The sequence below is a fragment of the Helianthus annuus genome, chromosome 10 (genome assembly GCF_002127325.2).
Source record: "Helianthus annuus cultivar XRQ/B chromosome 10, HanXRQr2.0-SUNRISE, whole genome shotgun sequence".
Taxonomy (NCBI): Eukaryota; Viridiplantae; Streptophyta; class Magnoliopsida; order Asterales; family Asteraceae; genus Helianthus; species Helianthus annuus.
Genome location: NC_035442.2, coordinates 35,498,633 through 35,509,847, shown reverse-complemented (window position 1 = coordinate 35,509,847; position 11,215 = coordinate 35,498,633). Strand labels below are relative to the sequence as shown.

The following is an 11,215-nucleotide window of genomic DNA, read 5'->3' as shown; positions in this document are numbered from 1 at the left end:
AATGGTGAGCTGTTAGAAGACATTTATGTGCAGCAACCAGAAGGTTTTGAGGTAACAGAACGGGAGGATAAAGTGTACAAATTAAAGAAAGCATTGTATGGGCTCAAGCAGGCTCCTAGAGCCTGGTATGCAAAAATTAATGGGCATTTTGTCAAGCATGGGTACATCAAAAGTCATTATGAGCCTACCTTATATGTTAAACATCTGGCTAACAATCAAAGAATAATTGTATGCCTGTATGTTAATGAGATAATCTGCATAAGTTCATGTCCCAGTCTGATTGCTGAGTTCAAGAAGGTAATGAAAGATGGATTTGAGATGACAGATTTAGGATTGCTAAAGTTCTTTTTGGGACTTGAAATCAAGCAAACAAAGGAAGGGATATTTCTGTCACAGGAAAAGTATGCCAGAGGGTTGTTGAAGAAGTTTGGATTAGCTGACTGTAATGCTGAAACTATTCCTATGTGTGTTAATGAAAAATTTCAGGTTGAAGATCAAGCTGACAAGGCTAATGCCCTCATGTTCAGGAGTCTAGTTGGAGGGCTTATTTATCTAACTCATTCTAGACCAGATTTGGCCTATGCAGTGGGAATTGTATCAAGGTTTATGCAGATTCCATCCAAAATACATTGGGGAGCAGCTAAGAGAATCTTAAGATATGTGGCAGGGAGTTTAAAGTTTGGAATTTGGTATCAAAAAGGTAAGAAGGTGGAGCTTGTGGGGTACACAGATAGTCACTAGGCCAGCTATGTTGATGACAGAAAGAGCATTTCAGCACATGTGTTCAAGTTGGGTAGTGGAGCAATCACTTAGAGTTCAAAGAAGCAGCAAACAGTTGCTTTGTCCAGTACAGAAGAAGAATATGTTTCTGCTACTGCTGCAACATGTCAGGCAATCTGGATTATGTTAGATAGTAAACTTGATTATATTTATATCGTATGTAACCTAGGATAATTTAGCTTCATTATACTTATGTTTATGTATGTAATAATATCGAATAAGTGTAGGGACATGGCGGTTGAAAGACACCGTTTCAAATGGTAGTTATTCCCGCCAATAATAATCACCGGATTAACTGCCCTCCATATTTGTATATATTAACATTGGCCGGCAACGTTTACCAGCACCAAGATATTATCCAATATCCTTCTTTCTTCGTTCTTACAATCATTCTAAGTGTGTGTTTGTTATTAATCTCTTGTTCGGAGTTTGATATGGATTCAATCAACAAGTACTGTGAATCCAGTTCTGATATCCATACTAGTGATGATGTCAAACTTCCGTTGCCAACATGTGGTATCAGAGCCAGGGTTGATCATGATGATGATGCTCTCTACTCGTCAACGTCTGTGATACCCTGCAAACATTGCTTCAATGAAAAGAAGGAACGACGGAAGACAAATTCAATTCACAAAAGATGTTACTATTGCAATGAGCCCGGTCATCAAATCATTTCATGCAAGACAAAGGAGAATGATGAAGCAAGTCAATTGATCCGTCAAGCAATCAACACCGGTATTCAACAAAAGGAAGCCAATGAAGATCATGGTATGGAATACATAATCACCAGTACAGAAGGGGGTTTGTGGTCCGAAATCTGGTATGTTAGTACCAAATTTAAACACTATTATGCGGGTAATTTAGATGTTTTTAAGAGAATTAAAAACATATTCGGTGTAGAAACTAAAACCGGCTAAAACATTTTTTTCTTTATAAGAGGAATTTACGTGAAAAATGGCCTACGGCCACACTTTTTCCAAAACTGGCCTGCCACACATTTAAATAAATGTGTGGCTAAAGGTCATTTATAATATTTTAAAACACTTTTAGTCACACCTTATATTATTTATGTGACCATCGTATAGCAGGTCAAAACTTTTAGCCACGTTTTTCTAAAAAAAAATGTGACATTTACTAGCTAGTTTAGCCACAACTCGAAAAGTGTGGCCAAAAGCGACATAACGCCATGGTATTTGTATAATTTTTTTACTTTATGTGACGAAAACACATCTTTTCCAGACCTTTACTCACACTTTCAATAAAAAAATGTGACAACTACTGGTCATAGTATAAAAATGTGACCAAATGTTACTAACTGTCACAATAGATTTTCAATGATGTGGCTAAAAGATATTATATATCGCTACTTACGAATTTGTTTGATCAAAAAGTAGTGCTTATTAGCCACTTACAAACTTTTATGTGTAGCTAAAAGTTATGAATGATGTAAACGTGACTATAAGTACTCTATCATCACACTTTCGTTACTTTGTGTGTCCAGTGCCTACGTTTGCAACCAATAACTATCCCCTACATAATAGTCCTAATTTTGAAATTAAAAACCCTAGGTTTACAGAGGAAGACGATGTAGAAGTTTTGTATTTCTTTGAGACTAGTGATTCAGGACAATTTCACTTGCTAAGAATCTGAATACGGATACGATGGATTATGTAGATCTTACCATGATGAATCCTATAAAGAGAACGACATTGCATTACCAGCTGCTCTTTTGAGGTACATAGTTATTGTATAGGTATGTAGTTAGGCATTTGTATTTACTTAATTTCGTTTAAATTTTGTAGAATTGTCAGTAATTCATGTTGTATTCCTTTGTGTAATTTGTTTTTGGGGTGGGGTCTATATAGCAGGTCTATTGATACATCTTGCCTCATATCATATTTTTGAGGATTTTTTCATGTATCAACAAATATATGGGTGAGGTAGTTAGAATATGGTAGATTGCGTTTAATTTTTGTTATAGTGTCGTACACCGATTTGATTTGATTTGGTAGATTCCAGTTCGGTTTTTGTTCAATTTAATTTTCGCGTCTGGATCATACTGAATCCGAATCTGAATCTGTTACAGTATTCTCAATCGTTTCTAGATGACGGCTGGTGCTGAAATTGTTTGCAGTGAGGTGGTTCGTAAGGTGGAGACTATGGAGAAGTGTGGTTCTGGTGTGAATGAAGTCGTGGTGATGCTACTGTTGATTATAATGTCGGTGATAATGGTAATGGTAATGGCAACGGCGATTCCGACTATGTGTTTGTGAACATGAGTGTCGTGGTGAGTTTGGTGATGCAGCTGGTGTTAATGTTGATGGTGAAGTTGAGCAGTTTAAGAATGAAGGGGCGACTGTTGATCCGTTGGTGTTGGAGACTAATGGTGTTGTTCACAGGGCTATGAGTATAACAATAAGTGTTATGGAGGTAAGTGCGGTTAAAGACGATGTAAATGTCGAGAATGGATTCGTTGTTGATCCTCATGTGGTCCTGGTGAGTAACGGTATTGCTAAGAAACAAGTTGGTTAAGTATTTTTTTTTAAATCTTTTATCCATCTTACCTTCTTTGATTATTTCTTCGTAACTATGAATTTCTTCTGGGATCCTTACACAATCCATTGCAGATCCGACTATAATGTTTGAATACTGTATTCTTTTGTGATGTTTTGATCTTCTGATTTTGTTTTCTTTGTTTAGAATTTAATTTTATGATAATGTAGTTGTATAATACCCCAATTTTTGCTGCCACTTACAGTGCTAGCTGGAGCATCGTTGGACTGAAGGTAAGTCTTGGTTATCCCAGTTCTTTTAGAAAACTGAAGATTTTTGGATTAATTTTCTTACAATAATGTTTTATTCGGACATGAATGGTACAATTACTTTGAAGTTTGAAAATTAGGGCTCGATTTGGACCACTGTTGATATGATTTTATTTGTTTAATCTGCTGCAAGTTTTATAGTCTATATATATACATATCATGTTGTTCATTGATGATGTTTAGCTCTTGACCAGTTGACCGGCACTTAGAACTATATGTTTGTGATTACTAATTAACTGAAACTGACTGGTTATAGAAGTCTTAAACTGGATGTATGGGTTGCGGTTCGGTTGAGGTTTGGAACTGAATTGCCATGTACACACCACTAGTTTGTATGATTGCTCAACTGCCATGTTTAAGTCCCTTTTTTTGAACATATCAAATTTTACAACTCTGTTTGGCGTCTTATACAAAAATTGGTTGTGGCTGCATCTGTTTATTTTGTTTGGCAGGAATGGAATAAAAGAATTTTAATGGCAAAGATTTGGTGTGGCTGCATCTGTTTATATTGTTTGGCAGGAACGGAATAACAAAATTTTTAATGGTAAACAAAAGTCTGCTCAGGTCCTTTGCCAACAGATTCAGGATATTGTTCGGTATAGATTGTTGGGTCTCTCTTTTAAATGGTCGCGCCAGGTTACTTTCGTTACTCCTGTTTGGAATTTCAAGGTTTGTGATGTGAAGTGATTCTTGTGTATTTGGTCATTTGATGGAGGTGCAAATTATAACTTTTATTTCAGAGGTCCAGGGTTTGGGTATGTCTGATAGAGCTGCAAATTATAACTTTTATTTCATTTTGGGTGGAAGCCTTTATTACAAAAGCCTTAGTGACATAGTAGGTCAAGATGGTCGAGGCATAAAGTCTAAACTATCTTGGAGACAAAAAGGAAGCTATAAGCTGGAAATAAGGTTTTTAATGAAAAGATTAAGAGGATATGAGGTATTCAGAAGGATATATGGTTATATAGTGTGGCTGAAGGAAGATAGAAGGTTTACAAGAGAACCCAAGTTATAAGATGTGTATGTACACCTAAAGGTCATCGAGATGCAGTTAAAGCAAGCAGCAACAATTTAGCATTCCTAAGTGTCTAATATGTGTTCCCACTTTAGCATTCTTTTTCTTTATCAATCTTTAGTAAGTTGTTTAAAGATATAAATGATTACTAACTAGTATACAATTGACGAATATTTATCTTATTTAAAAAGACGAGATTTCAAATTCAATTGACGAAATTTTATCTTATTTAAAAAGACGAGATGTCAAATACACAATTGACTAATATTTGTTATTTTGTTAATGTTTTTATCAATTTATTGGTGGGTAAAAATGTCTACATGGATCTACTTTCACAGCAGGTTTATTTGTGTTTGTGTGTGTGTGTGTTTTTTTACAAATTTGAGAAATATAATTAGAACACACTAAAGTAACATAACTTTTACATTTTATATTATGAAACTACTATTAAGCACTCTGACGTTGCGGTCGGGGGCAAACACCAACGTCAAACTGCTGCCATCGACCACCAACTCTGAAGTTGCGGCATGTTAATGTGAAGAAATTAAACAAAAACGTAAAACATATAAAAGAATAACTTAGTCGATCTAGGACCCGCGCGTTACGATGAACCTGTCAAACGGGATAGCAAATAAGTTGTACTTACGTGAATTTATGTTATTGTAATTTTATTTAATTATTTATAGAAATTACAAACCAAATTTAACTTCTAAACGAATTTACTTTTGTGTAAAATACTTTTTTTAAACCAGGCATTAATTCCCAAACCCATACCCGGTTCCAATACTCGTTTATGCCGGAATCCGATCATACCCTACACGGGAACATATAGTATGGGCCATGATGGATCACAATGGATATTAGTAGATCGTACATGTCTTAATGGATTATTTTGGGCCTTAACGGATCACAGTGGACAATTGTAAATCATACATGTCTTAATGGACTATCATGGGCCTTAATGTGTCACAATGGACAATAGTAGATCATACATGTCTTAATGGACTATGTTGGGCCTTAATAGATTACGTTAGTGGATCACAATGAACAATATTAGATCATACATGTCCTAATGGACCATGTTGGGCCTAATGGACCATGTTGGGCCTAATGGATCACAATGGATAATAGTAGATTATACATGTCTTAATGAACCATGTTGGGTCTTAATGGATCACGATGGACAATAGTAGATCATACATGTCTTAATGGATCATCTTGGACCTTGATGGATTACAATGGACAACGGTGGATCATATATGTCTTAATGGGATAATTTGTGTCTTAATAGATCATAATGAACAATAATAGATCATATATGTCTTAATGGACCATATTGGGCCTTAATGAATCATGATAGACATTGGTAGATCTTATATGTCTTAATGGACCATCTTTGTCTGCGATAACAACTCTGAAACCTAGGCATCACCTTCTCCCCGGAAACCCGAGCCACCCTCTTCGTCACCGGAAATCCTAATCCCCTTAACCATCGTCTTCCTCAAAACGTTAAAAAACCGTAACCATCATCTGTCTTAAATTGAAAAAGCTCACTGGATATTCCAATCGGAACCTAGCCGCCAAGGCTGGCGACAGCTAGGTCTTTTAAACCGGCAGCCCTTCTTCTCTGTTCAATGGTTCTTTCTCTGGTGTTGTGGTGGTGGTCTTTTGCCCCAATTTCACCAATTCATCTAAATTTGAATTGGGTTTAATAGATGTGGTTGCTAGATGGTGGTAACAGGTGATGGAGGTGATCAGTGGTGGTCCACGGTGGAGGTTGGTTGGGGGTTAAGGGCAGAAGGGGGGGGGGGGTGGCGGTGGTGGGGATGCTAGTGGGGTTAAATGGACTTTATTAAATAGTTTAGTAGGTTTCTTGAAGACGGGCGTTGTGGGGGTGTGGGTGGCAGAGGTGGGTGTCGGTAGTGGATGTGGGTGGAGGTAGTGAAGTGGGTGCCGGTGGTGGAGGAGGGTGAAGGTGGGTGGCAGAAGTGGGTGATGGCGTTGTGTGGTTCACAGATTTGGTTGAGGAGGGTGAAGGTGGTAGCGGTTGAAGGTGGTGATGGCTGCAATTGTTGGAGGTGGAGGAGTAACCGGTGGTTGTGGTTTTAGAGAGAGAGAGAGAGGGGGGGGGGCTGTAAGTGTGCGTATTTATATATTTTAAAAAGGATAAAATGTCTGTAATAAAAAAATGGATCAAAATGGCATCTGAAAATATTTAAATTGAAAATCCCCAAAATAGCCCTGGTTAAAAATGGGGTTTTTGGACGGAGTTAGGGTATGTGATCAAAATGACAACAAAAGAGAAAAGTCAGGGACGCAAGGGCGAAAAAAAACTCTTTGTACTAAAATGACAAATTTAGACAAACCGGACTAAAATGACAATTTCTTGAGTAAAATGCACGGATAGTCCCTGTGGTTTTGTGAAATTTCACCTTTAGTCCCAAACTTTTCATAATTACACTCTAAGTCCCTGTGGTTTGACAAGTTATTACTCAGATAATCCCTAAAGCGGATGAAGGTTACTCAGATAGTCCCTATGGTTTGACAAGTTGTTACTCAGATAGTCCTTGTCATTTCACACCCACTTAACCAGAAAAACTAATATCCATCCGCTTTGAGGACTATCTGAGTAACAACTTATCAAAACACAGGGACTAAGAGTGTAATTTTGAAAAGTTAGGGACTAAAGGTGAAATTTCACCAAACTACAGGGACTATCCGTACATTTTACTCTTACTATTAAAAGTATAAAAAATACTTTTCCTCCTAAAATTTTCACCCCTAAAGATTTCCCACCAACCCAATCTGGCTCCCAATTTAAACTCCCCCAAAAATTTTCTAAAAATCAACAGCAAAACTGTATGACACAAACATATCAAAACCCTAGCTTCCAGTTTCAGACCTTCGTATCAAAACAACAGCACCATTATTGTCTCTAGGACCTTGGTATCAACTCTAATTGATAGCCGCTGCAACAAAACACATCAACTCTTACAAGCATTAGAGTAACGATCTTCAGGTAATCATGCTTCATCGTCTTGTTGTTTTCAAGAATTGCTCCAATTAACCTGATTTTGCAACGATTGCAGTGAGTACAATTAGATCATTAACTTGAATTTCTATTGTATTGTTGTATCAGAGGGTTTGTAGAAACTACAGTCAGAAGATGGTTGTTGAATATGATAGAGCTCCTAATGCTGCTAAATTAGATAAGGTCATAATTTATATGATATTTAATTGATTTGTGTTTAAATCTTGTGTTGTAGTTTGAATGTTAACAATTTTTTTTTTGTATATTGATGTTTGTGGTTGAAAGCTAGATCTGCATGATGAACACCACCTTGATAACCTTGTGAGTCTAGAGTAGGTAACCTTGTGAGTCTAGAGTAGGTGATGGCTTCAATAATGCAATAGGGAAATTGAAACTTGTATTGAGTTTTCTGCAGCTAACCTTGTTATTAGAAGGGATGATTAAACTTAATTATATTCGTGATATGTAACTGTAATTACTTATATAACTTAGAACTCGATATATTTGATAAGGGTGAATGTGGGTGATAAGCGGGTAATTCAAAACTGCCTGGTGACAGTTTCCCGCCAAACCCAACCGCCATGTTCACACATATATATATGATCGGTCCGGCTACTGTTTCCGGTACCAAGACAATCAATCTCTTTCTATTATTGTTTGTCCATTCATTCGTATCATCTATTGATCAAACATGTCAAACGATTCCGCTGTCAACAAGTTGATGATTCATCAGAATGATGATGATGATGATCAAGTATCTGGGCCATCATGTGGTATCGGAGCCACATCATGTCACACCCCGATTTCCACGTGTCTCACCGGTGGGCCCGGTGGGGGATTACCGTGACGATGTTGGCAACAATATAGTCAAACCACACAATTATATAATGCACAGCGGAAGCATAAGATAAATATATAAATTTCAACCTCTGATTGTAATATCAAAATGTATTACAGGGGTTGGATATATCCACAGTGGATCGTAAATAAACATAAAGTATTGTTCCATCAGATACTGCAATCAAGCTTGCGAGACTTATCCCGACGCTAGGGAGCTAATACCAGCCAATTACGTTTAGGTACCTGCACTTAATCTTTTTGGGGAAAATACGTCAGTTTACACTGGTAAATACATTCAACTGACACATTTGAAAATGTTTATTAAAATTGATTTGAATGCACAAGGCACAAACTCTTTTATAACTTGGGAAAATTCATAATGATCTTGTGAACGTTTTACATGTTCTTTTATGCGTTCAGTAGCCCGGGTCGTGCCGGGTTAAAGATTTATAGACACACCACGTTTGCGTAAAACCGTAGTATAAAAACCAACGGCTACGTCTTTTAATTTTAATGTCGACACTTTATACCGGGTGTACGCCTACACCGGGATGTCGATGGTCGTGGCCATTTCGTAAAATGATGCCAAGGATATCCGGGACAACGGTCATTAAACCCCCCAAAGGCTTATAAGCAACAAAACTGTTTAAATGAGCCGATCATATTTAATCAATTAACCACCTAAGCGATGGAATTATATAATGCTCAATCAAGCGGTATTAATATACCGTAACCCAAGCCCATATAGGGGAAATAAGTTAAAGTATTTACCTTTGCAAGTATTAATCCTTAGTTTAGATCAAGTCACCGATAGCTTTTACTGGGGCTCCTAATCTGGAACGAAGGTTTTAATTAACCTCTTAGAATCCTAACGGTCCTTATATTAGCCGTAGCTTAAACCGGTTGATTCCGATATATAGATATGGTTAATTCGCACGAAAAGGCGAAAACCAAGAATGGAGTATGATTTGGACCCAACAAGTTCAGTGACTTGCTTTATATGGGTTTATAGTTCATACTCTGGATTTTGGGGTTCAAATAATATAATTTGACCCATATCGGCTATTGCACGAAAACTAGTTTCATGAGCCGTACCGTGTGCGCAAATAGGCGATACGGTTAACCATAAGTGTCCTACGCTTATTTCCTAAGTCAATATGCCTTAAAAGTATTTTGGTATCAGTAGGATACCTTCCGTGACGCCCGTAACGAGTTTAAGTTAATATTATGCCCCGTAGGGGCTTTTCGGTCATTTTAAAGACTTTAAAAGGGCTTTTCGAGTTCTACAGGAAATCTGAGTTTCCCGAACAGTTTATAAAGCTTAAAATACTTTATTTATTATTTAAAATCAGTGGCAACTGGAATCGGGTCAAAAGACCTTGTAGAACTCCCGTTTTTGGCCAAAAAGGGCATATTCGGTATTTACCGAACCGTAGCCATAACCGCAGGTTATGAGCAAGGTAAAAATTATTAAAAATCTTTAAAATTCCCAAAATATTATTTTACCACAGTGGGTAAAAGTTTTGGTGACGAAAACTTGGGTTAGATGGGCGTTATGCTAATTGCGCCGTTAATTACAAAACTTTCTTAAAAGTGCGCCTTTTAGCATAACTCTCATTCTAGGCCTCGGATTGACGTGAAACTTTAAGGACATGCTTATAATTTAACAAGCAAGGTTTTGGTCCGTTCACGTGTCCGAAATACTCGTTTTAATTTTAAAAGGCCGTTACGGTCAACTTTTAGGCGAATGACGGAAATACGTAAAAGACTCGGATAACTCATGAACCGACCACAGAGGCGTATACCAACATGTGACCTGGTCCTAAGAGAGTCCTAAGGTATATTTATACCTCACTAAAACGGGTCAGAACTGAAGTCAAAGCAAAAGTCAAACTTATGCGACTTTCGGCTCCGAACCGGTTCAATATAGTAAATGATCGATTCAAACGAGCGCAAACAGGTTTATATACTTATTATCATGTTTTATGATTGTCAAAACAGGTTCCATAACATATACATTACAGATTATGCATAAATCGCTAAAATAGCTTTCTGTTGACTTTTTAACCGCACGTTTGACTCGACATTTGACATAGTTAGAGTGGTGATCAGGGGGAACCATTTTAGAGGTTTATTACCCACGTAAATACCATCTCATAACCACTTTTGATTCGTCATAAGACTGAACCATTACTGATTTATTGTAAAGTCAAACCGTAGTTACGACGGTTTGGTTCTTAGCCAATTATTAAGCAAATGTGGAACCACAAAGGTTGAATTACTTACAGAAGCTTAGGAGAAGACTTAAGAACACAGAGGAATGCTTTAGAGCTCTTGGAATGATCAGATGGGTGAGTTTTGAGTGTGATGAACTTATGTTCACAACCTTGCTATTTATAGCCAATGTTAAGGTCCAAGATCATCACAACTCAGCCTATACTGATCATGGATGATGGGCATATGTCCCCTAAGGTGTATGGGTCAAATGTAGGGTGCCCATGCCTCATTTATTGGCTCATGATCGTTCAAAAGCTCCAAAAGCCAAGTAGTTACAACAATTCTGCATCTGGGCACTTTACGCGGCCCGCATGGGAGTTCCCATGCACTATAATGCGGGTCGCCTGAGTTTAATAAATCAGGCGTGTTATTTAGGAGGCTCGCGGCCCGCCTTAACTTAACCGTAACCTTCACGCGGGTCGCGAGAGGTTAAGATTTCAGAATTTTTAA

The 11,215-nt window shown here is 37.5% G+C and overlaps 1 long non-coding RNA gene across 1 annotated transcript; it reads left to right on the top strand.

Moving 5' to 3' along the window:
- Window positions 1–2,640: 2,640 nt before the first annotated feature.
- Window positions 2,641–4,788, top strand: LOC110881205. The gene is made up of 3 exons (XR_002559637.2): window positions 2,641–3,276; window positions 3,539–3,566; window positions 4,055–4,788. It is a non-coding gene; the product is annotated as an uncharacterized LOC110881205 (long non-coding RNA).
- Window positions 4,789–11,215: the final 6,427 nt, after the last annotated feature.